This window comes from Acomys russatus, chromosome 18 (assembly GCF_903995435.1).
Source record: "Acomys russatus chromosome 18, mAcoRus1.1, whole genome shotgun sequence".
Taxonomy (NCBI): Eukaryota; Metazoa; Chordata; class Mammalia; order Rodentia; family Muridae; genus Acomys; species Acomys russatus.
The window spans coordinates 23,632,732-23,660,172 of NC_067154.1; positions in this window are offsets into that span (position 1 = coordinate 23,632,732).

The window sequence follows — 27,441 nt, forward strand, 5'->3', positions numbered from 1 at the left end:
TCACCCGAAGTCGAAGTGATACAAGACATACATTTAGAATAAAGGAATACCCTTCTTATCCTCGGTCTGTTCATCTGTGATAAATGTAGGCTGATTTCTTTAGTTGTCTGGGCTGTTTTAGGTTCAGTTTATGTAAGCTGGAAAGCATCTCAAAGCACAGATGGCTTAAATTGGGTGTTGACAGTAGGTCTGCAATCAGCCTGGATAATGCCTGTCGATGAAAATAAAGGAAAAGTCACACATATGCTGGGAGGATATGACATCAATATATAAACAGTCTATTTTGTGTGATGACTTTTTAAGCAATTTCAGAATGTGTCTACATATACAAGTTATGTGCATAATAAAACATATAATTTTTCAGATTTACAGTATTATCAATTAAAAATAAATTATTTTTAAAATGAGAGATGCTGTAGTAAATGAAAGAAAGGTTTAGAAAATATTGCAAATGGCATGAAATCAACAGGCAAAACTGGACTCATTGTTAAACACAGAAAAAGGGCCTTGGACATAAATATATAAAAGTGCAATTCAGGGGATAGAGGAGTGTGGAAGTTCAATGTATAAGTCAGTGTGGAGCTAGGCATCCAGGTAGAGAAACTGGAATGAGGAATGAAGGAGGGGAAGGCATCCAGTAGGGACAGGTTGGAGTGAGGATGAAGGAGGGGAAGCCATCCAGTAGGAACAGGTTGGAGTGAGGAACCCAGGTGGGGAGATATGGAAGTGAAGGGCCCAGGAGTGAGAGATACATTGGGAGACTAATATGAATTGACTTTGAAAACCAAGTGTTTTAAAAATTGAGAGAATGAATAAGGTTTCAATGGCAACGATAAAAAAAACTCTTGGTTAGATACTTCTTCATCCATGCATACTCAAGCTTTTTTTCCTTTCTATTTTTTTTTTCATATTTGAGAAAGCAGGAAGGACTAGACCTAAAGAGAGAGAGAGAGAGAGAGAGAGAGAGAGAGAGAGAGAGAGAGAGAGAGAGAGAGAGAAGAGAGAGAGAGTGATATTTTTAAAACCATTTCACTGCTCTGCAAATTTTGCTTCTTCTTTTTCCTCCTCCTCCTCCTCCCCCTCCTCCTCTATTTTCTCCTCCTCCTCCTTCCTTTTGTTTCTCCTACTTTTTCAGTATTTTGAAATAGAAATACAGGATAAGATAATCCTTCAACCAACCAGCAGTTTCATTTGTTGTAAAATTACAACCTCTGTGAGGTGATTGTAATAAGACAGCTAATGTATTTATGAGGAACAAATATCAAATATACTGTACAATCCTCAGATTGTACTTCTAGTGATCACCTATTACACCCATCCTGAAAAATGACTCGGTAAACTTGTGTACTATTCACTAGTGAAAGGCTTATGCAGAGTGGATGTTTATGAATTCAGTGTTGCTAGTTCACACTGGTCACCTTGCACTAAGGACAATGATGACGGTGTTACTTTAATGCTGCATCACACTGTGGGAGTTCTAGGAAGGTATCCACAGGGAATATTACTTGACTTCAGAAAACACAAGCCCTGTCATTTCTTCTTTGAATACTTTCACTTTCATTGGTGGTGGCCTCATGGTCTACAATAATTTAAATCCTGCACATCCTATTTATGTGACAGACTCCTACTGTTTTAGGGGAAACTCAAGCACTGTTGTGACAGGTGGCAGTGTAATTCAAACAAGCTGTGATGGCTTTCAGGTCAAATAATGCAGACTTAACTTGCTTAGTTTTCTCCTTTGACACAGATGTTGCCTTCTTTTTTATAGCCTAAGCTTCACCTGTAGAATTTAGTTTAATTTATTATGCACAAAAATACTTTGAGGCCCTAGCAATGAGGAGAGTTAAATGTTTACTTTATATTGCCAAACTTATATCGTAAAAGATCTTATTAATTAATTAATTTTTTTATCTTGAAATGATAGTTAAACAAGCCCTTATCTCTTTTATCATTCAGTTTAGAAGTGGTCCCAGATTATAGAGATGATTAATACTTGGTAGGTCAACTTAGATTGCAATGCATTGGTACACACTAGTATGTAGAGCAGTTATAATTTACTGTTGACTAACATATTTGTATTAGTTACTTTGGCATTACCATGGCAATGTATCTGACCAAAACAACTTATGGGAGAAAACACTCTTGGCTAAGGCTGCTGATGGGAGGATGTGGCAGCTGTTATTCACATGGTAGGAAGAGCATGGATGAGACCAGGAAGAGGCATAACCTTAAGCCTTATTCCTATTAATCTATGTTGATGATTCAAGACCCATTTTGCAGTGGTCGTACAGCTGACAAAAATAGAACAGGGAATATGCTTTTTAAAAAAAATGTGGGACTGCAATGTATATCAACGTCTGATTATTACTATCACTTTTTGCATTCTTAGAAACAATTTTATTTCTATTATCTCTGTGTGTATATGTCCAGGCATGTGTGTGTGTGTATGTCTGTATGTTTGTGTGTGTGTGTGTGTGTGTGTGTGTGTGTGTACTTTGTCTTTTGATATATGTACAGATTTGTGTGCATATGTTGGGTATGTGTACTGTTGCACACATTTATTTCAACCAGAGGCAGCATCAGGTGTCTTCTACCACTTTCTGCCTTAACCTTTTGTGTTAGATCTCTCCGTGCCCCCTGAACATGAGATTACATTTTTTCTAAGCTGGCAGTCAGCATACCTTCGTAACACTGGTGTCTTCATCTTCCACTTCATCTGCCTGCTTTGCTATGTGGGTGCAGAGGTTTGAATTCAAGTCTTTTTGGTAGAGCTGCAATTTCTGCAAGTATATTTTGAAATGATTGGGAATAACAATGTTGGTTAAATAGCATAATTAATACAAGGAAAATATTTAATTTTCATCAGTTTGCTTGCTATTTTTTCCTATGAATGCACTTGTAGGAATGGATAGGAAAAGAAACTGACACCAAAGAAAGCCAAAAATTAGGATAGTCCACTCATGTTTGTGCAGGACCACCTGCAAGTTAGCCCTGAAAGCACATTTGAAAGAAATCCAAGTCCAAGATTAATTAAAGTGGAGGATCATAGTCTTTCCTTTGCTCTGCTCTGCTTCTACATGACTGTTAACAGTCAAACCAAAGCAAACTTGTTTGAATGGATCAGTCGTCACTCAGTAATATTAGATTTTGTTTTCGAGATGTACACTGAGGATGGGTTGAGCATATGTTATGATACGCATTTGCTGAGACCCTTTGAAGCATCAGTTCAAAGAGACATTGGTCTTTCTCAAGCATAATGTGGAAGCTATTTCTCACCCTGAGAAACTCAAATCCGCAAATGAGTGACCTAGAGGAAAAACTAATGAGTCTGAGAGAAGGTAACTGCCAAATTGCTCGACAGCACGCTAGAAGGCAGCTTAACAAGAAAATACTGTGAGTCCTTGCTGAGCCAACTTATCAGGACTTTAAATAATGAAAGTGCCTAAAGACAGCTTTCTGGGGCTGATAGAGCAAAGCATTCTCAGATGGAGCTGTGTGTGTGTGTTATTTTTCAATGCCAGTTGTGAGAAAGAGGATTCTAAATACAGTGAGAGAGTCACCATGTGTCAGTGGACTAAAGTATGCATCTCCTTAAATCCTACCTTCAAGTTGAGGTTGAGAGAAAAATCTCAGCCATGGCAATTATGGAGATTGTGATTTTTTTTTTTTTTGCATTAAGTTTAGCACAGCAGTTGTCAGAGGTAGCTAACATAGTAGGGTGTAGTAAGTTCAATGGTTAGGATTACCTGGGAAAAACACGTGGGAGACGTGTAAGGACATTGTTCTTTGGGTGACTAATTCAGACAATTTTTTTTTCTTATTCCCAGTGTCAAAAGATAATATGACCACTCAATGCAGGGCAGGGGTATGTAACAAAATGGTTCCAGACTCCTCTGTCACAGTGCATGAAAGCATGGCCCCTTGAAAGATTAATAAGCCACAGAAATGCAAAATGACAACACTCTTCTGCATGTAAACACAACATTCACTTGACAACAATATAGAGAACTTCAATCGGCCTACAATAAATATAATTTTTAAAAAGGAAATGAAACCAAACACTGCCAAAAAAAAAAAAAAATCTAACCCAGATGGTATATTTATTCAGGACTCTTTTCCATTGTCTTAGAAGATTTGATTAAAACTTCTGTGCTCCAAAATGAGAAGCTGTCTAAAGTGGGGCCAAGAGTGTGCGAAATACGCTGTAGAAAAGAATTGTCACGCCACCCTAGTTCTGCTAAGCCGTCCCTCTGAGAATTTCTGCAAAGCTAAGTCTCAGTAGAACAGTTCTCACTGGGCCTTGATTACACCAATATACCCTAAGAATTAAGCTACTGAGTTTCCTTTGCACAAGACCAGGAGGAATCCATGTTGACCTCAGAAGTTTCACACTGCAGAGGCTGTTTTCATCCTTTTGAATTACACATGTTAGTTTGTTTTCTGACACTGTGGTTCTAGTAATTAGAAATATGTTGCATTAAAATAGTCATCATATCCTGTTTTTACTATAAAAAGATGAAGAAAATTCTAAGTATTGTAAAATTACTTAAAAGCAATAGTGAGACATGTTGTGATTTTTTTGTAGGTATTTTTTCTTTTTTTTTTTCTGTATTTTCACATTGATATCCGTTGTAATTTTGTTGTGCAGCAGTTTTCACTTCATAAGAAATAAATCTCACAGTTTGTGATTGTCAGAGGGTACAGCTGTGAGCTGTGGCAGAAGGAAATACATTGTACCTTAACAAGAGCTAAAACATCTAATAGCTTTAAGTGTAATGTTCATGGTTTAGAAGCATTGGCAGGGGCATCAGTTCACAAAATATATCACTCTGAACTTTCACATATGACTTCATCTGCCATTTGTCAGTAGCAACTGTTTATATTTTAAAACTTATTTTGTTATAATTAGCTTAAACAAGGCAATCTGGCAAACAAAATGTTTTTTTCATGAGGCATTCACAGGGAGGGTTAAAAGGCAGCAAGGAAGAACTTTAAACATTCTCCTATTAGAGCTTTGTGGCTATTGTGCCAGTCTCTCACCTCTAGGAGTTGCCTGCTCTGCACTTCATTCTGCACATTGTATGACAAAAGCATTGACCTATCTGTTAGGGATATTGCAGAGCTCAGTATAAGTTTTAGCTTACCTGACCTATGTTTCTATGCTACTCTGGGTGAGCAAACTGGGATACCATGGTGCTAAACAACTCCGGGGATAGGACAAGTTAAAAAAATAAATACACTCTAAACTTTTCTAATAATGTTATTATTGCATACATAATTGTTTTGTTGTTGCCTTTCTTGTTCTTTTAAGGCATGTATACCAGCCTAGTCTTAAAGTTTACTATATAGCTGAGGATGGCTTTGGGTCTTCTTTTCTTCTGCCAGGGCTAGGGTTACAGCTGTATAACACCACGCTCATTTTATGTGATTCATGAATTATATGATTCATGCATACAAGGCACGCCTATACCACAGAGCCATAGCTCCAGCCCACATAATAGTAAAGTACATCAGCATACATATATGTTCGTGCACAGTTAAATAATTTTCTCATTGTTGAAAGAATAAATATAACATAAATGACCATTTCTAGGTAGTTTCAATTCTAATCTTTAAAAACAAAACAAAATAAAATAAACAAACAAACAAACAAACAAAAAACCATCACATATATAGTACAAGATAAATGACAGAGAAATATACCAAAATCAAGCTCTGGCCTCTGCACCTGTATGCACACTCATCAACATACACAATAAAGTTGTTTTAAGAAAATCAGATATAATTTAAAATTATTTAGAATATTTAAATAAGCCTCTTTACCTAAAATACTTAATAAGTTGTCAAAACCTTTGAGAATTTCAACCTGCTCAAAACTTTCTGAATGTTTCATGCTTGTAATTATCAGTGCCCCCCATTTGACCACTTCCCCTTAGTGGGGAAGCCTGGTGGCACTCAGAGGTCCCTTTCTGTCACAGGCCTAGTGGAACGGAATACGGTAAAAAAGGAAGGAAGGGGATAACCAGAAGATACAAGTAAGGGGATAACAGTTGAGTTGTAATCTGAATAAATTATTTAAATATAAAACTTTCTAAAAACTGGTATTTACTTTTCTTTTTCATGTATTTTGGCATTCCAAAATATGAAAAAAGACATTTTGTTTGCCAGATTGCCCTGTTTAAGCTAATTATAGCAAAATGAGTTTCAAAATATAAACAGTTGCTACTGACAAATGGCAGATGAAGTCATATGTGAAAGTTCAGAGCGATATATTTTGTGAACTGATGTAAGCATATTTGAAAACCCTAAAACCTCGAGATATGAGGTTTTGTTTGCTAACACTTTACTGTCAGCGTGCAAGCATGAGTTATCGTGTCTCATTATGATGAAGGAAAGGGAGAGAAACACATTATCAACCTGTACATCTGGTTGATAATTGAAAACGATATGTTTTTATATGAATAAACTGTAAAGAAACACACATATACACACAAAAGGAGAGAGAAAGGGAGGGTGGGAGGGAGGGAAGGAGGGATAGAGAGAGAGAGAGAGGTGAAATATTTGACATGTAAACACAAAAATATGTAAATATACCAAAAATAAATATACCAAATAAAGGCTTTATAAAAATTAGTTTATCTTCAGTTGATATTCACTCACAAATAAATATTAGTTTTCTCCAACAGACTCTTACTGGGTATACAAACCACTCTTAAGGCCAGGGTCATGCCTAAAGGTAGGTGGCCAACACAAAGTGAACACAGTGGCGTTTTTGAAGGTTCTCTTTCTAATGTCATTTGCATATATATTAATGGTTTTGGTTTATTACACATGGATAAAACAAACCACATACAGCAGGGTGAAGCATGAGACAATCATGGATTATATAAATGTTATATTCATAGTGATTTGGCTATTTGTATTTGGCGAATTTGAAGTATACATCTTTCCTATCTTGTTGGGTCTAAATTTGTGAATGAAATTCAATATTTATCATATCTCATCTCTACTAACTTAATTTATCTTGATCAAAAAAGATCTTATCCCCTAACCAACTTAACTTGATTGTAAAACTAAACTATCTGTTCTTCAACTCTGCCCAGAGACTTGAGAAAGAATAAAACTTAAGTGCCTGAATGAACCAGTAATGCAGGTTAGCAGCTTCCAAAATGAAGAAAAAACTGAGATAGTTTACTGCTTGATCTGTCACCCAACACTCCCTATAATGTTGGAGCCTCATCTTTGGCCATCTAGCCCAGTATCTCTGCCCTGAAGTTTGCATCTGTCCCATTGTCCAGAACATAGCAACATTTCCTCACCTGGCCCTTGGGGAAGCTAGACGGTCAGTTTGTAACCATTTCTGGTAATGTAGAAATATATACATGCATAGTAACAAACAAACTTAAAATTAATGGCTCAAAACAGCATATTACTATTATTCCTTAAACATTTTTAAATGAGCCATCTCTTCAGCCCTATTTAAGGAAAATACATCAATTATTTCATTCAAAGAGAACAAATGAAAGTGTTCAGTTATATAAGAGACAGAAAACAGGGGTTCTGCTCAAACTGATGTTAATTTTTCACTCATACATGTTAGTTTGCTTCTAGTGATTTTATTACCAGCATTTATTTAAAGAAAAACATCAATTATTTCATTCAAAGACAGCACATGAAAAAGTTCAGTTATATAAGAGACAGAATGCAGCTGTCCCATCTTCCCACAGCATTACTTTTTTCATCAGAGGATACCTTCTTAATACAAGTGAAACTATTCTGAACAATGGCTGCTCCGAATTTAACCTCTCAACCCTTTAAAAGTTTAAGAAATGGGGCTGAAAAGATGGCTCAGTGTTTAAGAACGCTGACTGCTCTTTCAGAGGTCCTGAGTTCAATTCCCAGCACATGGTGATTCACAAGGACAATACGTGCAGTAAACATCTAACTCTTACTCAGATCTAGCCAATGAACAGGACATTCTCCACAGCTGAGTGGAGAGTGAGGAACTGACTCTGACACGAACTCTGGTGCCCCATATTTGACCACTTCTCCTTGGTGGGGAGGCCTGGTGGCATTCAGAGGAAGGATAAGCAGGCTACCAAGATGAGACTTAATAGCCTATGACCATATAGTGGGGGAGGAGGTCACCCTAGGTCTTACACCTAGGGGAGGGGAATAGGGTGAAAGAGGGAGGGAGAGAGGAACAGGGGGATACAAGGGATAGGATAGCAATTGAGATGTGATCTTGTTAATGCCCGGCTGGTGCTCTGGAGAGGGTCCAGGGTAGTTTCTGTGGTATTGGAATGTGGATGCCCTTCTTGTTTACTTTATCTCTTGGGTGGCCAGAGCTGATGACTCAGGCAACTGATTAGAATTCAGAGAAGAAAAAGGAAGGAAGGGGAAAAAGAGCCCAAGGTTTCTTCTCTAGGGACTGGCTGTACTGCAGCTGAGGAGAACTTAAACTGATCACCTTTTTTCCTATGGCTGAGGCTGTAAAAGTGGCTTCTGGCTAGAAACTGCACGGGGGGTCGTAAAAGGAGGCTCTTTGATCTGTAGATAGGCCTCTTTACAGAGATCTCCAGTAAGTTGGTGTAAACTTAGGCTAAAGGCTTATTAGCCATAGAAGGCTGATGCCCCTGGGTCTGCTAACTTATTTACTAATCTATAGAGAAATAAGAAGTAAGAGAGATAGAGAGATAGAAAATCAACCACTCACACACATACGTTCAAGAGAAGAGGACCAGGAGAAAAGGTGGATGAAGTCAGGTGTCTTAACTTCAACTGAAATTAAGCTGCTCAATCTTTCCTCCTCTGTTCTCCCTCATTTTCTCCTCTGTTCTCCTTCATTGTTCTCCTTTGTTCTCCTTCATTTTCTCCTTCGTTCTCCTTCGTTTTCTCCTTTGTTCTCCTGCTCACATTTATTGTAGCCCATATTTATACTTCTGAGAAAAGGGAATTACCTCATAGTCAGAAGAGTACAATTAATCACAAAAGCAGATGAATTCTAAAATACAACAGGTTACATGCTAAAGCATGTAACTTTAAAAAGTTAAACATTTATTATCTATATATCCATTATGTAAGTTCATGGCGAGTTCAGAATGACAAAGATTGACAGTGTCTAAGGGTAATAGGGTCTGATACTTATAAGAGTACACAACTTATCAGTTAGGATGGACCTGACTATACATTATCCAGCTATCTCTTAGTTCATTATGAGATCAGGAAAATAGTTTTGTCTGTCTTTCATTTGACCATGTCCCCTGGAGGGGGAGGCCTGGTGGCACTCAGAGGAAGGACAGCAGGTAGCCAAGAAGAGACTTGATACCCTATGAGACTATATAGGGGGAGGTAATTCCCCTCAGGAACAGTCATAGGGGAGGGGAATAATGGGAAAATAGGGGGGAGGGGAGGAATGGGAGGATACAAGGGATGGGATAAACATTGAGATGTAACAAGAATAAATTAATAAAAAAAAAAAAAAGAAACAGAGTAAATTCAGACATCTCTAGGTAACTTCATTCCACATAGGTTCACATGGAGTTTAAACAGATTTAGCAATATTTATGGTCAAATACCAGGATTCGTGGTGCCATCTGCGGTGGAGGCTTATCTGAAGCCACAAATCTGCTGGTAGGCTATCCTAAGTGAGGCATTTGGAGGTCCACAAAGGTATTTAATGCAGCCATAAACTAACTTTAACTTTTAAAACTATTTGAGCCAAATTAGGAATTCCATACTCAGGGATTAATTCATTTGGATAACAAAAAGTACATCTTCAATAAGATCCTCTAGGAAGTTTGCTCAATCAGAGCTGGTCAGTACCCAGAAGCTAACAATTCACACCAATGCCAAATGTATTTATTTTTGGTTTTTCGAGACAGGGTTTCTCTGTGTAATCTTGGTTATCCTGGACTCGCTTTGTTGACCGGGCTGGCCATGAATATAGTCCTGGCTCTCCTGGACTCACTTTGTAGACCAAGCTGGCCCTAGACTCACAGTGATTCACCTGTCTCTGCCTCCCTGGGTGCTGGGATTAAAGGCATGCACCACCATGCCCGGCTCTAATGCCAGATTTCAGAGAGATGCAGTAGTGCACTATTGCCAGGGTAGTCAGAGGTTGGAAGCATATTACAATACATCACAATACAGACCTTGCAAATATCGGATCACCTCCAGAGATCTCTCATGCCTCCCGGACTTTCCCAAATCAATGGCTCCTGACAGCATGTCAGAGGCTGGAAGCAGTTTTGGGGTACATCGTGGTATAAGGCCTTGCAAACACCAGATCACCTCCTAGACAGCCCACATGTCTAGTGAACTCCCTGAACAGGGCGGATCTTGGCATGATCTGAATAAATTAATTAAAATATAACCCAGGGGGGAAAAAAAAAGAAAAATTAACATCAGATCAAGAAAGGTTAAGAAATACAAATAAGATTTGTTTGGGAAACGTGATTTGCAAATATTCAGCTATTTATCACAAATGGCAAATGGCAGTTGGCTGAAGACTCCTTATCAGAGAAAGTGAGTTTTGTGGTTGGACCTGCATGTCAAACCTAATTTTTTAAGCTACATATAACTTCATCTATCAAAAAATGTTGTACCTAAAATTTGCAGATTCTCTTTGCCTGCCATGCCTGTGACCATTCATCTAGTGAGCAGGAGCAAATATGGAAGTTTACACACAGGGAAGCTACTTTTTCAAGAAATAACCATTAAGTTTCCATGGTTACATAACTTATTGTCAATACATCTTACACCAAATGTATTAGCTGGTCCATTTGGTAACTGTTCTGTGCAAAGTAACCATCCATTGTCTTTAGATTTAGTTCTTCAAATGTTGAATCAAATACTTGAAATAGCTTCTCAGCTAGGATTATTAAGTCCTATTATGCCCTGTAATAGAGACAATGCAGCTGTGATCAGGAGTTCCAGGCTAGAAGCAACACCTTTAAATCCTATCTTGGCTTTTAGACTGCTTCTGTACCTTAATCATCTCTTGTCCTTCCCACAAAGACGCGCTGGCACTCCCACTATTAAGCCTTTGCCCTTTGCCTTTCAGTAAGTTTATTTTCCACACGATCACCAGACATGTGATTCTTAATCATGGCTAGTTTTCTTTTTCTCCTTAAATACAAAGTCAATGCACAGTAATGAAGCAGTGAGGATTGGGCACTTTTGTCCAGAATTTGACATTATCATCCCAACCTTCCAAGATCATAGCATGGAGTGCATGCAAGTCATATGCTTTCTCTTGCCCTAATAATAAGTAACACATTTCAGGACTACAGTGCTATCTGTATCTTTTTATGTTTTTAAGTCTTTAGATACCAAGTCTCATTAAACTGACATTGAAAGTATAACACATTAAGAATACATTTCTAGTTGTTAAATTTGAGGCTGAAATGCTAGAAGAAAATATCCTACCAAATACTGTATTAGATAAAGAAGAGATTTATGTATCTTTATTAATAAGAAAGTGAAGTAGGAAAAGTGATAGACTTTAATGTTTTTAAAATATATATATTTTTTGAGACAGAGTTTCTCTTTTTAACAGAGCCCTCATTGTCCTGAGCTAACTTTGTAGACAAAGCCGGCCTTGACCTCATAGCGATCCCCTTGCGTCTGCCTCTGGAGTACTTTGGATTAAAGGCCTCAGCGACCCCACATTGTAGGAAGTGATAGGCTTTAAGTAAGTGACTAGAAAAGCAATACTTTTTGCTCTCTTTGGCACAAATCCCTAAGCCACACTAAGTAGCAAGGCTAGGCAGTCCACATACAGATAAACTTTGGGTTGCCTATTAAGAAAAGACAAAGGGACAATAAGTAGTAAGAGGTTCTGGAGATTCTGATGGCATTCAAGCGAAGAATAATGTATTTTTTGTTTTAGAAGCTAGCAAGTCATTCTAAGATCAATTTAAAATAAAAACCATGAGAATAATTGCAAAGTCTCGACACACAAAGATCAATTTATAAAAGGTATTGGGAAAAATTCTTACTAAAACTTATTTCAAAGTATATAAATACAGAGTTTTTTTTTTACATTTTATTTAAAAGATAATGATTTTTAAGAAATGCCATATACTAAATATATTTAAATTTACATGGAAAATTCATTAATATATGAAATTTCATCATGACATTTCTCATATATATCGAAGATAAAGGCTATAAGAAACAACAATTGAACTGTTATGTAATCATCAAGTAAGAAGATACCAAAGAAAGTGAGAAGCATTATATGACATAATATTTGATAAACTTTTCAAGTTCATAGTACAAATGAAATCTGGGACTTTCATGTGATTTAAACGATATATTGATGAGCCAGCCTCCATATTTGGTTTCAAAGCCAACGTATAGTTAAGACAAACTAGGTTCACTGCTGTTTATGATTAAGTATCTGTTCCTCAGGAATTGGGCTATCCTCTACTTGTAACCTTAACTACGTAGGGTTCTGTACAACCTGCTTCAGGAAATGGCAACAACACACTTGTTTCAGAAAGCTTCATTGTCTTGCAACACTTCCTTTGTTTTAAAAAGGTGCTATGACTACCATGTTACTGCCACCTTTCAATCATGTCTGTGTCTCGGGAGGTTGTGATGACTAACTTGTTATACATATGCCCTACATCTGTAACCCCACCTATTGTACAAACCAAATCCCCAATTTGAAAATCCCCTATCTCTGAACCATAAAACCTTATCTTCCTCACAATGTTGATATCTTTTTTTTTAAATTTTTATTATTAATTTATTCTTGTTACATCTCAATGGTTATCCCATCCCTTGTGTCCTCCCATTCTTCCCTCCCTCCCATTTTCCCCTTATTCCCCTCCCCTATGACTGTTCCTGTATATGCTCATAGGGTGTCAAGTCTCTCCTTGGTAACCTGCTGTCCTTCCTCTGAGTGCCACCAGACAATGTTGATATCTTGAACCCCACCTTAGGGGGAGATGGTTCATGGTTAATTAAAGCTTGCTTTAATTAAATGCTGTCTTTAATTAATTTGATCACGATGACTTGGATAAGTAGTCTTTCCCCTCCTATCTTTGTGACCAACAATATAGAGATTTTCTACCTCAATTACTGCAAATAATTGAGAAAAACAATCCCCAGTTTTCTGTAGTAATGATTAGGACTACAAGTATGATAGGGATACACAGAATGGCTTCTAAATTTATGAAAATGTAAAACCTTAATATTTACGGATGAAGTTTTTACAACAATGAGAACATTTTTCAGTTAATGAGAGGTAGCCAATTGAAACATTCAAAGTTGAAAATTGTATTGAATGAGAAATTAATGTACTGTTGTAAGAAGTCTAATTTTATAGTTTTTATAGAACCACATGGAAATATATATCCAAATCCCTGTAATACTCATAGTTTTTAGATGATCAATCAAAATTCCTTGGGAGTTATGAAAATGAACAAAATTTTGCAAGCTTATAAAAACATGTTCATAATTATGTTCATCAAGCAATTTTTGGCAAGAACTACATATTGAAAATTTCTAACAGTTGTACAAGGAGATTTACATAAATGATACACAGATACATAAAATTAAAATCTGTGTTCTAGATGCATAATTATATACTTACAAATAATAAAAGTGATGCTTTAATAAATTATTAAAATGTCTCACCTAATGTATATACATAGCCACTCACATATTATAAAAATTAAATATTTACTGTTTACATAATGATAATACGATGATAAATACATGGGATTCCTCAAAGATGATAATTACTTGATAAAACTTGAAGATTAAAGAAAATAATCTAATCAAATTATCTAGCTAAATCATGGAAAAATTACTCTTGTTAATGAATTATCAGCTAAACATGATTAGTTGTATAATTAGGAATGATTATACAGGAGATGTTTTGATGTATTTTAGAGTTTTATAGATATCATACTAAATATGTATGTTAAATTTATCTCTAAATTTACTTCATCTAAAAATATAGGAATTAAATTTTTATGTTTATTAATACTATATGAAATATGTGCTTTCATGTTTCTTTTTAAGAGAAAATTATTTAAATAGTAATTATGTACATTTATTAATTATGCATATCAAATATTGTGTGCCCCTATTTTTCTCTATGTGCTGAGACTGCTATTTGTATCATTTAATATTGTCGCTAAAGTTAATTGGTATGAATTTATTTTTTTACTACCCATCTTCAACTTAAAATATGCAAGGTATGCCATCTAGCTAAGGGAACGCTTGATAATGTAATGTAACAGGCTTGAACATCAAAAATCAGCTAAAATTCTTTTATGTGACAATTGGCTCACAGATGTCTGCTGGGCAGATGGTGTTGGTTTTAAAAGAAAGACATAGTTTGCCTGGAGAATTTCAGAGAAATCTGGGCATCATTCTGAGATTCTAGTAGAGGAGCAAGGTGTCATTTCCTTGACAGCCCCAGCGGTTTCTCTGTTACTGTTTGCCTGACAGATGCCATGAACAGATTGATGTGTAGAGAAAGGTGAGCTACAAGAAAATCATGCATTAGAAGTCATTAGCTGGAGTTAGACAAGCTCTGCAGGGAGCCTCTCAGAAGCATTTTGAGGTATAGGGAGTATTTAACATTCTTAATAATGTGCTTTTTAATGTGCTGTAGTTAGATTTTTCCCATGTAGCACTTGTCTAAGTGGGAAAGGAAAATACCATAGCTCGTTGATAAGCAAGCTTCCATGAGTACACAGCAGAGTTTATCCAATTTCACACAGAACTTTCCATATCCAATGTGCTTCGTTGTTTCACTTATTGTGTCTCTACTCGGAGGGGAAGAAAAAATAAACTAATATTTCAACTACCCTTTTCTATTAACAAACAACACACAACATTGAAGATATAACCTTATAAAATTTAAACCATGTTGTTTTCTGTTTAAATCAGGTTTTCTTTTGTATCATTTTCTCTACAAAGTGAAGACTAAAGATTTCTGATGAGCTTAGGAAATTAAAATAACACATTTTGCAAAGGCTATTGTGTCGTTGATGCTGTTTTTTTTTTTTTTTAATATTTTTGTTACTTGAGGAAGGGATATATTTTGTTTGTTAACTTTTAATCCAGATACAGTTTTTGCATTTTGAGACTAAAGATTTCTGTTTCCTAAGCAGTGTATGAAATGTCTTTTATTCACAATGTTAAACACGTTCTTCCATGTTTAGTGATAGTCTGATATCAATCATGATAAACACTGTTTAACAGTGAAAACCTATCTTTATCAAAGGTGTTATATTAGGAAAGAGCCACGAGGCAGTGGTCTCTGTAAACCATGAAGGAGGGATTGCCTTATCCACAAGCACAATGCCAATGCTACTGTGTCTGAATGGTGATCAAATATGGCCCATTACACACACACACACACACACACACACACACACACACACACACACACACACACACACACACGAAGCTTTCATAAGCGCTTTCTATAAGTTATTTGTAGAAATATATCAGCTACAATCTAGGCTTTTCTAAGGTAAAAGTTAATGCAGAATAACAGAGCAGAAAACGGTTTTCATTTTCAATTTTGTTTTTAACTAGCTTCCATTCTGAATATCATCCTCTGCAGTGGAGAACACGGGGGCAAAGGAGAACATGTCTGTTTTGCTTCTCTGTCTTCCCCTAACGTCACACTGATCTCTACAGGCATCAGATGCATCAGTCCTTAGTCACCCCCTCCACATGTAGGCTCCAATCCAAACCTGCCTACTCCTAAGTATTTCCTCACTTATTTCTATTTGGCTGAGCTTATTTACAATGTTGCGTTCCATGTTCACAGTTTCCTAACTGTGAATGATACTCGTGACTTCTACTCATAAAAAACCGCTTTCACACTTGAGGCTCATTTCACCTAGGTGGAACATGGCAAAATACCTCATTGCTATTATTTGTCAAATGCCTGTTGCTTTGTTCACTTTGGACATGTGATCTTTGCTAAATTCCTTTCACTGCGCAGGTGTCTTATTTAAAAATCCGAAATTGTCAGCACCACTAAGTGTTGACCAAACTTAACCACTGATGAGTTTTAGCCATATCACCATGAACTCTATTATTCTTTATAAATATGGGTACTGAATTTGTATGTGCAAATATTTGGCCATGTTCTGCTTTACTATATTGTCTTACTCTCTGAAAAATATATTTAACTTATCCCAATAAAATATCACCTGATTTTACCTTTGTGTTTCCCTTGATCATTTCCTTGATAGCATCATTTCTTCTTGGAATTTTTGGTTTTCTTATAGTTTGATAATGATTTTCTGAGAGAATGGCCTTAAATCTTGACGAATTACCACTTCTGGTCATACATTTGGACAGGCTTTGTCTATGAACTCAATGACCATGTGTTCTGGTGTCACTAAAGAAAAAATAATTCCAATTGCCTTTGCCTTTGCCTTACAGTATTGATCAACAGTTACTAACCAACTAACTTATTTTAACCCAGTAGTCTGTTATTCTCTGAAATCTCTATCTGTCTGTATCTATCTATCTATCTATCTATCTATCTATCTATCTATCTATCAACTATATATATTATTTGTTGCTATAGAATTTACTATGTAGAACAGCCTGGCCTCTTGTTCACAAAGATCCAGCTGCCTCTGAGAATAACAGTAAGTGTCACCAACCACAGTCCATAGTCTCTCTTCTTTTTTAAAATTTTATTTATCATATATACACAGTGTTTTGCCTGTATGTACACCAGAGGAGGCCACCAGATCTCATTGCAGATGGCTGTGAGCCACCATGTGGTTGCTGGGAATTGAACTCAGGACCTTTGGAAAAGCAGGCAGCGCTCTTATCCTCTGAACCATCTCTCCAGCTCCCCAGGAGTATTTCTTCTAACCTGTCAGCCAGAGCTTTTAATCAGAAGGTATAGACATAAGGTTATCTAATGACTCGTAAAATTTAGAAGTCTGGGCACCGATTCTCAACATTTAGCATACATGAGGATCCCCTACAGGTCTTATTAAAATAAAAATTGTTGGGCTCCATTCCAGGATTTCTAATTCAATAGATGTAGAATAGGAACTAATAATTTGATTTTTCAGCAAATTTTCAAGGGTAGAGATTATACTTTATTAATCACTAGTATAGGAATAAAAATTTCCTCAAACATGTTTCCACAAGTGCTCAATGATTTCATAGGAGAACATTCATATACTTTTTTTCTTCCCCCTTTTCACTGCTCAATTCATTTTGTTCATCTAATGAAATTTTTTCAAACCTATCTTGAGAGAAAAACTGGTTACCATCAAATCAGGATTAAATATTCTATTAAACCTGTATAGGATGAGAGACAACATGGAAAATACTTAGCAACATTAGGATTGGTACATTATTAAAAAGTAATAAAAGAAGATTTATTAAGGAAGACTTTTGTTACATCTGGCTATTGCTGTGTGTTTTACACTTTACCATAATCAACACACTCCAACAAAGTTATTTGCCGTTATCCTTGCAAAGGCTCTCTCGTTTATAATTTACCATAAGCAGGGCATCATTCATGTTTTGCCCCAAAATAGTTTTTAAAATCATGCATGAGTAGTCTCTAGAGTATGTATGATAAAACCAAAAGAGCATCAGAAAGAAAAAGAGTAGCTAAGCTTCTGCCTGAGTAAAAATTAATCATTCCTTTCTTTAAAGTGAAGAAGCTGTTAGCTTACATCATTGATCTTATTTCATCTTATGGAAAATATGTCCTTTTCTTAATGCTAAAAATATGAAAGATATCTTCATTTTCCAGAAGAAATTCTGCTAATCAATTTTCTTATATTTCTCTATTTGTAATTTTCATCTTTCACTTAGCAACTTTAATTATGACTATAAATTTAGTCAAATCTATCTAATTTACCATATATAATTTCATGTTTATGAGTTCAATCAAAAATTAGCGTATGCAGTACCTGATCTTTAAAAAAAAATAAATGCCATGTAGATATTTACAGAGCAATACATATGCATCTATTTAAAAAGCTGAATACCATCTTACTCTGTAAGTTACAACATAAATAATTTTAACATTTAAAGTTTTTTTGAACATTTTGGTGGTATCCAATATTGTGTCACTATAAAAATGCCAAAAATGATGTCAAAATTTGTGTATTTTCATATGTGTTTGTTAGTTATAGAGCATACAATTCCAGAAGTGGATTGAGTTGATTAATAAATACTTCCTCCAGAATGATGGCCTTGCAGTAGGCGATGTCCACAGCTCTTGCCATCACCTCTTGGCTCATGGTGGGCATTATTGCCTTTCAGTGTTGAGTAATCCACTAGGAAAAATGATATCTTGATGCTGACTTATTTTGCACTTCTTTGAACATGTTAGTTAAACTTTTCCAAATACCTAGTTGCTTTTCATATCTTTCTTGCTTCTTTTTTTAAAATATTTTTTTTATTAATTTATTCTTGTTACATCTCAATGTTTATCCCATCCCCTGTATCCTCCCATTCTTCCCTCCCCCCACCATTTTCCCATTATTTCCCTCCCCTATGACTGTTCCTGAGGGGGATTTTCTCCCCCTGTATATGCTCATAGGGTATCAAGTCTCTTCTTGGCAACCTGCTGTCCTTCCTCTGAGTGCCACCAGGTCTCCCCCTCCAGGGGACATGGTCAAATGTGAGGCACCAGAGTACGTGAGAAAGTCATATCCCACTCTCCACTCAACTATGGAGAATGTTCTGACCGTTGGCTAGATCTGGGTAGGGGCTTAAAGTTTACCACCTGTATTGTCCTTGGCTGGTGCCTTAGTTTGAGTGGGACCCCTGGGCCCAAATCTGCCTATCCTAATGTTCTACTTGTAGGTTTCTAAGACCCTCTGGATCCTTCTACTTTGCTATTTTCCCATGCTTCTCTCATTTAGAGTCCCCATAGGATGTCCTCCCCTCTGTCCCAGTTTCCTGGTAAGTGAAGGCTTTCGTGGGACATGCCCCTTGGGCTAGTATGCAGATATAAGTGAGTATATACCATTTGATTCTTTCTGCTTCTGGGTTAACTCACTCATTATGATCATTTCTAGCTCAATCCATTTATCCACAAATTTTGGGAATTCCTTGTTTTTAATAGCTGAGTAGTATTCCATAGTGTATATGTACCACAGTTTCTTTATCCATTCTTCTACTGACGGACACATAGGCTGTTTCCATGTTTTGGCTATTATGAATAAGGCTTCTATGAACATGGTTGAGCAAATTTTCTTGTTGTGTGCTGGAGCATCTTCCGCGTATATTCCAAGGAGTGGAATAGCTGAGTCTTGAGGAAGCCCTATTCCCATATTTCTGAGATAGCACCAGATAGATTTCCAAAGTGGCTGTACTAGTTTGCATTCCCACCAGCAATGAAGGAGTGTTCCTCTCTCCCCACATCCTCGCCAGCATGTGCTGTCGCTTGAATTTTTGATCTTAGCCATTCTGATAGGTGTAAGATGGACTCTCAGAGTTGTTTTGATTTGCATTTCCCTGATGCCTAAGGAGGATGAGCATTTCTTTAAGTGTTTCTCGGCCATTTAATATTCCTCTGTTGAGAATTCTCTGTTTAGACTTGATACCCTATGAGAATATACAGGGGGATGTAATCCCCCTCAGGAACAGTCATAGGGGAGGGGAATAACGGGAAAATGGGGGGGGGGAGGAATGGGAGGATACAAGGGATGGGATAAACATTGAGATGTAACAAGAATAAATTAATAAAAAAAAGGGAAAAAAAAAAAAGAAAAAAAGAAAGAAAAAAAAAAAAAAAAAAAAAAGAAAGAAAATTCTCTGTTTAATTCCAAGCCCCACTTCTCAATTGGGTTATTTGGTTTGGTGGTTTTTAATTTCTTGAGTTCTTTATATATTATGGATATAAGACCTTTGTCAGATGTAGGGTTGGTGAAGATCTTTTCCCAGTCTGTAGGCTGTAGCTTTGTTCTCTTGACAGTGTCTCCTGCCTTACAGAAGCTTCTCAGCCTCATGAGGTCCCTTTTATTAATGGTTGATATTAAGGCCTGGGCTATTGGTGTCTTGTTCAGGAAGTTGTCCTTTGTGCCAATATGTTCCAGGCTCTTCCCCACTTTTTCCTCTAAGTGACTTAGTTTCTCTGGTTTTATGTTGAGGTCTTTAATCCACTTGGATTTGAGTTCTGTGCAAGGTGACAAATATGGGTCCAGTTGCATTTTTTTACAGATAGACCTCCAGTTAGACCAGCACCATTTGTTGAAGATGCTATCCTTTTTCCATTGAATGGATTTGGCTTCTTTGTCAAAAATCAGGTAACCATATGTGTGTGAATTCATATCTGGGTCTTTGATTTGATTCCACTGATCAACCAGCCTGTTGCTGTGCCAGTACCATGCTGTTTTAATTACTATTGCTTTATAGTACAGTTTGAGATCAGGTATGGAGATTCCTCCGGAGCACCTTTTATTGTACAAGATTGTTTTAGCTATTCTGGGTTTTTTGTTTTTCCATATGAAGTTCAGAATTGAACTTTCAATGTCTTTAAAAAATTGTGTAGGTATTTTGATAGGGATTGCATTGAATCTGTAGATTGCTTTTGGTAGGATAGCCATTTTTACTACGTTAATTCTCCCAATCCATCAGCAAGCTTCTTTTATTCACTGGAGGAATTCCTAAGAACAAAAATCATGAACATAACTGAGGTTCCAAGTTTGCCTTGGTAAATTATAAGTATCATTTCATTTAATCATCACAACACATTTATGAATGTGTGCTGAAATATGAATGTTTTGAAATATATATATGTGCCATCTTACTCTGAAATATATATATATATATATTCAGAGCTGACCATCTGGTATTTGGTAGCCAATTGGCATGCTCTTCCCTGGAGAAAACCCTCGCTGTAGAGTTCCTTAGCTGTCGCTATTTCTTTGTATGCTGTTGAAGCCTTCTGGGCTTCCTGCTTCTTTTCCTCCCTATCCACTTTAGTGTACCTATTGTGTTTGTCAATGTTCTGCTTGTATTTAAGCAGTCATGTTTGTAAGGCATGGCGTAGCTTCTAACATTCCTACAATACATGATTCCACAGCAAATTCCCTGCTCCTATGGCTCTTACAATTTTTGTTCCCATTCTTTTGCCATGATCACTAATCCTCAGGTGTTAGAGTTGTTTCCTAGATATATCCTTTGGGGCTGGACTCCAGAACATTGTATTTTAATTGGTTGAGGCATTTCATAATGGTTTTCTATTGTAGAGTGAAGTTTCTTGATGAGGAGTGAGGATTGTACTATTTGGAATGTAGTTAGAGATTATGATGGTTAGGTAAAGTGGCAGTTGTAAGCTCTCCTCCAAGATCCATGTTGGCATTAGCTCCTAGGATTTTTATACCATGCTGGCTATTGCTGGGATTCATACATAGGTGCCATAATTGTTGGTGGATTCCCTCCTTTGGAGTCTTGCATGGTGCCTTTTTGTATCATGAAAGCTAGTCCTCAAGAAGGAGGCTGGTGAGTTCTAGCTCAGTGTACTTTAGGGACCTGTGTCTGAAATGCAAAGTGTATTCAGCAATAGGGACTTTATTTCCACCTCTAGGGCACAACATAGGGCAAGAGCAATAGACAATAATGATTTGGGAGTCTACTATGTATTCTACCCAAGATGATCAAAAGACAAAATAAATTCATCACTTTAAAATAGTGCATGAATTTGTAACATAAAGCTTTATACTTCACACATCTTTCAACCATTAAAGATGGTTTTTAAAAACCCAGTTATGCCACTTAAATAATAAAGTAGTACAACATAAAAGAAACCACTGAAACTTCACCAATAATACCAACATTATTAAGAGAAATCTAGTTAATTATCAAATAAGCTAATTAGGCCTTTTATTTCTCAGTATACTTACAAAGTAATTTAATATTTTAAGATCTCTATTATTTAAACATTTTCATTATCTAAAGCATAAGAGCAAAGATACATATTTGTCTATTATAAATTTTCTTTCAAGTGATTTTTGGAGGAAATGGCAATTTTACATAGTTTAATGGAAATAATTGATTAATCTATTTACCTTTTTTATTTAGAATCTTAAAAGCCTTTTAAAAAGATAGACTAAAATAAATTGTTTTCATAAAAATGTGGAGACATTAAATTATTGAGCTATCTATGCATAATTTAGATAACTGCTTTTAGAAGATATCCTGTTTGATGAAAGTATGTAAACAGGAGATTAAGTTCTGTGCATTGTTAGACAATTGTGTTTTGATAAATTTGTGGCATGTTGTGATAATTTCCACAAATCTGTCAATAGTAGACCAAATTACCAGTGCTATTATGAAAAATCTATGAGATTCTTATGAAAATTGCACTATTTCTATTTTGTATTTCTGGATAGATTCAATTACAACTAGTCAATTTGAACATTAAAACATAGTATATTCAATTTTAAACACCAATATAAGCCACAGGAAGACCTTACATCCATCTCTTATGACATCAAAACACTGTCAAATGAGAAAACAAATGAAAAAAGAAAGAAGTGTGGGAGGGAGGCCAGCCCAGCGGATGGCATCCATCTGCATCCTACAATGCTGTGGGTACTCAGCACAGGGAACCATTTTAAGCGACTATGCACAGACATAATCAATTTTACAAGACAAACGGAACTCCTCTGGATTTTCCACCACCTCAAATAAACAGTTGGAATATGAAGCATATTTGGAAACTTTTAGAACTAATAAAGTAGATGGTAAAGTGCTTTATTATATACAAAACCTCAGTAGAGCCAGAGACAGAATTTTATAAGTAAATGCATTACTTATTACTACCACATTAGTCCTTTCAAGTACTGTGAAATAAAGAGTACCTATAATTCTTCAAGTACCATTTTGGGTTCAGTTTTCCAGCAAATGTTTTCTAGTGAAGTTAGATCATGCTACTAGGTCTGTAGTCAGATCTGTACCTCCCTTCTTTGTGAGTAGAAATGATCCATGTACCAGAAAAAATTAGAGTTTGTGTCAGTATAATTGCAACTTATATTCTGTAGTTTAGAAACAAAAGTCACCATTGAAATATGTGTAAAGGTGAAAAGTATTAAAGAACAACTATGTGTAAAAGATAATAGCATGTCATCATAGATAAAATTTGGAGTCCTCCCCCCATCCACACACAAAAGTTTCTTACTCTATTTGTGTGTGTTGTAATGGTATAAATGAAGTAAAGGTTTTTGTTACATCCCTTTACCAACTCCAAGTGAAGGCCAATGGATCAGACTGCATAACGTAAAGATAAGTGTCCTGTGTGACAATTGCTATCATAGTAACATATGTCTACTGTTGTGACATCTAAAGTGTTAACACCTTCATTTGCCTGAGGCCTAGGAAAAGCCTTTCTGAGGACTTGACACCGAGCTGAAGTGTGAAGAATGAGCTTTCTACCAGTTGGATTAACTAAGACCTATCAAACTGTTTCCATGGATGAGGAAGGAAGCAGCAGTTATATCCATGATGCTGCTAGTTTTGAATACTGGCAACTCACCAACTATAGATGCATCTGAAACAAAAAGAGAATGCACAGAACTGTGTGGAAGCCACAAAACTGGGTAAGCAGCTTTGATAATGGCTTCTGCTCTTTTTTAAGTGTTCACAATATAAGCACTGTTGTCAAATCTGAAGATTCTCTCATTTGTATCAACCTCCATGTTTGTTCCTCTGAGGTAGATATGAAAATGTAATGTATTTTCAAGTATCTGGAAATTATTTGAGAGGAAAATTGAGCTAACGTGCCATTTTATAAAATAGTGATCACATAAAACATTTTGGAAAGCTCAATGGTAAATGTGTGCATTTGTTGCTTTCAAGATATAACCGAATTAAGACTTCATAAGCCTGGTTGTTGGTCAGCTGTAAACTCAGACAACGAAACTCAAAATAGGCCATAGTTGCAGTTGCAATATTTGTTGAGTCTAATACACATAAAATAGTAATAGGAACAATCATCTCCAGAGGCTGGCAGAAAACACACCAGCTGACTCAAGGCAATCAAAGTTTTTTTCTAAAAACAAAAGAATTGGGCATATGCCATGCATCCACTGGATTAAAATGAAAGATCTGTCTGAAAGAGAGGAGTATGATAGCACTGAGCACTGAAGGGAGTCAATATGAAAGCCTCAAAACAAAACCAAGAATCTCTAAGTTAAAGAAAGAAATAAAGAGAGGAAACAGAAGATATTAAAGATGACTAACTCTCGAAAATGGTTGGAGTTTTTGTGTGCTAGTTTGTTAATTCTCACAGAAGTTGTCCTTTGCAACATTACCCTACAAGTTGGTACACTTTAAACAAACCATATTACATCCATATTCTAAAAAGAACTTGATATTTACTTCTTAAATGAGCAACTGCAGAACTGGTCCTACGTCTTAAAGAGCTGAATGATTCTCCATTCGGTCTTCAAACCTGGTCTTTCTTGCTAGCAGAACACTGAATATTCTGATTCTGTGATGAAATTTAGTAAGCTGGTGTTTGATATGGAAACCAAAAATGATCCATAAAAGCAAGGTAGATTCTACAAAGATGTCCCTCATACACATAAGTAATCTCAACTCTAGGAGATGGAAGCATGCTTGTGTTAGACCTCTCCTCCTCCCTGTTCACACCCTTGCCTTACTCCCTCCATTCTCTTCTTCTCTACCTCAGAAATAAAGCACTGAGTTTGACTCTGGCTAGATAAGTAATAAGGATTCTAGTCCATTGATGTATCTGGTTCAGTGATGGTATAACAACAGTTACTAGGTTTAGATATATAACACTAATTTAACGTAAATCTTATATTTTATCTTCAGTTTTCAGATTCAAAGTAATTCAATTTATTTTCCTAACAATTCATGGCTATGTAGGAAAGTACCAATTAATAAATGAACATCTACAGTTGGAAATTTGTTTTAATTTATATTGTATTTCATTTATTTACTTATTGTATTTTTGTTTAAAGTATTTATTTATTATCAATTAATTATTTATAGTAATTGAAAATAATTTATATATACTGCCTTCTGTTTTATTTTTATTTAAATTGGTTTATATAAGATGTCACCAAAATGTATTCATTCAAAATGTTCTAATAATAAATGAGGAGAGGCTCATGGGATCCCACCTTGTCTATGGGATGGTCTGAGGTTAAGATCTATTGTGGGAGAGGAACCCATTCTCCTCCATGATGAAACCACGGGTTCCTATACACTATATATGAATACCTCACATCCATGCCCATTGAGTGAATAATGTGTTACCGGCATACATTGATTAAAAAAAAGTTTCAGTTTCTCTGAATTGAAAAAAGCTTTTGTTTTCAGAGCAAACATATATAAATGGAGTTATTCTTTGGCATTATTGTCTCCCACTGTCCAAAATGAGTGTTGAGTGCTCTTAGTAAAAGTACCAGAGGCACAGCAGATCAAAGAAGCTAGCTCACCAAATTCTTACAAATATGAAAACATAAGAGACAGTGGAGTTCAGCAAAAGCTTTGTCATCAAAGTATAGCTATTCTCCCCTAAAATAGTGTATAAATAAAGAAATGAAAACTTTCGTTCAGAGTGGATCCTAGCTTCAGATGCCAGAGGTGGTACTCAGGATGGCCTGTGTTAGAACATGGAGCATCTAGGGGTTGCTGTGAGCACAGTGAGTGGACCACCTAGTCCTACCTCTCTTGTTATCTGGAATCCAAAGCAGCTTAACTAAACCCCCTATACACAGCCTCTGTGACCATGATACATATCTACAGTCCCTCTTTCTTAGCTGAGTCACATAGGACAAACAACGTGTTAATTGTGCCTATTTCCTTACAGTGCTGAACCTCCCTCCCTGCTCTGGGAACCGTTAAGAAAAGACACCTTGATTTATGTCTTAGGGCTTAAAAATCACTGTTTCAAACTCACATTATATGGATAGCTTTATTATAGGTATATTGTATGAATAAAGAGAATTCATTAATTGGTCTTAAAGTCTCTAATGTCTTCACCACGGGCCCTCATCCCACAAATCAACAACAATCTAACAGAAGGTAAGTATAAATATCCTTGAAATTATGTGCAATTCTCCCCAGCACACAATTAGAGAGACATGGATTAAATAAATAATTTGAAAATCATGTTGAGGGGCATCTTCCCATTGCATACAGCATTAGTATTTCAGTATTCCACCGTGTCTTAGTTTATTTTCCTGTTGTTATGACAAGATAAACTGTCAAAGTAAGTTAAGGGATCAATGGCTTATTTGAATACACACCTGAAGTTGAAATCCATCTCAGCAGAGAAATTAAGACAGTGAAGCTTGAAGCAGATGCTTGAATTGCATTCATAATCCAGAAATAGAGAGTGATGGTTGAATGCTAGTGATTAGCTTGCTTTCTCTATTTTATACAGTCTAGGATGCTCTGCCCATAGACTCAGTCCACCCACCTCAATTAAGGCATTCAAGATGATCCCTACAGGCATGGCATTCAGCCCATCTCCCAGCTGACTCTAGACTGACAAGTTGAAGGTTTACATCACCTGGAGTCAGAAAGTGACAAAATGCTTTCACCATAGTCAGGTACTTGCCAAAGGTTAAGAATAGGCTGGTTAGAAATGGAATAAAATCTTTTTGAAGTTAAGTTTCTAATCTTTCATAATTTTTAACTACAGCATTAAAGAGGACTATGAGTCTAGGTTCTCAAATCAAGGCAAAGTATCAAAAGAAAGGCAGTTTAGATTTGTATTTAAGCCCCCAGATTATAGACTGCAGGATGCTAATATAGATGTTTTGCTTCTAATTTCTACTTTGACAATGTGTGTGTGTGTCTTGTGTGTTGTGTTGTGTACTATAAGATTAAAAAATCTAAGAGAAATCGATTTACAAATTCATAAATAAAATACTGAAATTATTACTACTTTACATAAAATATGAGAATGGAAGGGAATGATTTCCTTTAAAAGTATGAAGAACAGAGTCTAAAACAAAGAAAATGTAAGTATAATGCAGCCATGAAATAAAAAGTATATAGAGTTTTTGAAGCTTGGGATATAGTTTAGTGACTGCATTTTCTTGACTCTGAGGCCCCAAGTTTGATATTCAACACTGTAAAAAAGAGTTTATAAAAATGATCTGGGAATTTGTATATGATATATATATGTATGTATATATATGTATATATATACTTATATATAATGAATATGGAGAAATATTGTATATGTTACATATACACAGCATATCTTACACAAATCAGTAGTCTAGTTCTTAATTTCCTTTTGTAGCAAGGCTTTGATTGCCCACAGTTAATACACAGCATATAGAGTAAACTGAAAGATTAAAAGCTCATATCACATTATCTGCCTTGGAAAAAAATCTGTTGTATCCACAGAACATACTTGGATCCTTTAAAATCAATCTACAGATAATTTTCCAGACAGATGGAGGAAATTCACAAAGG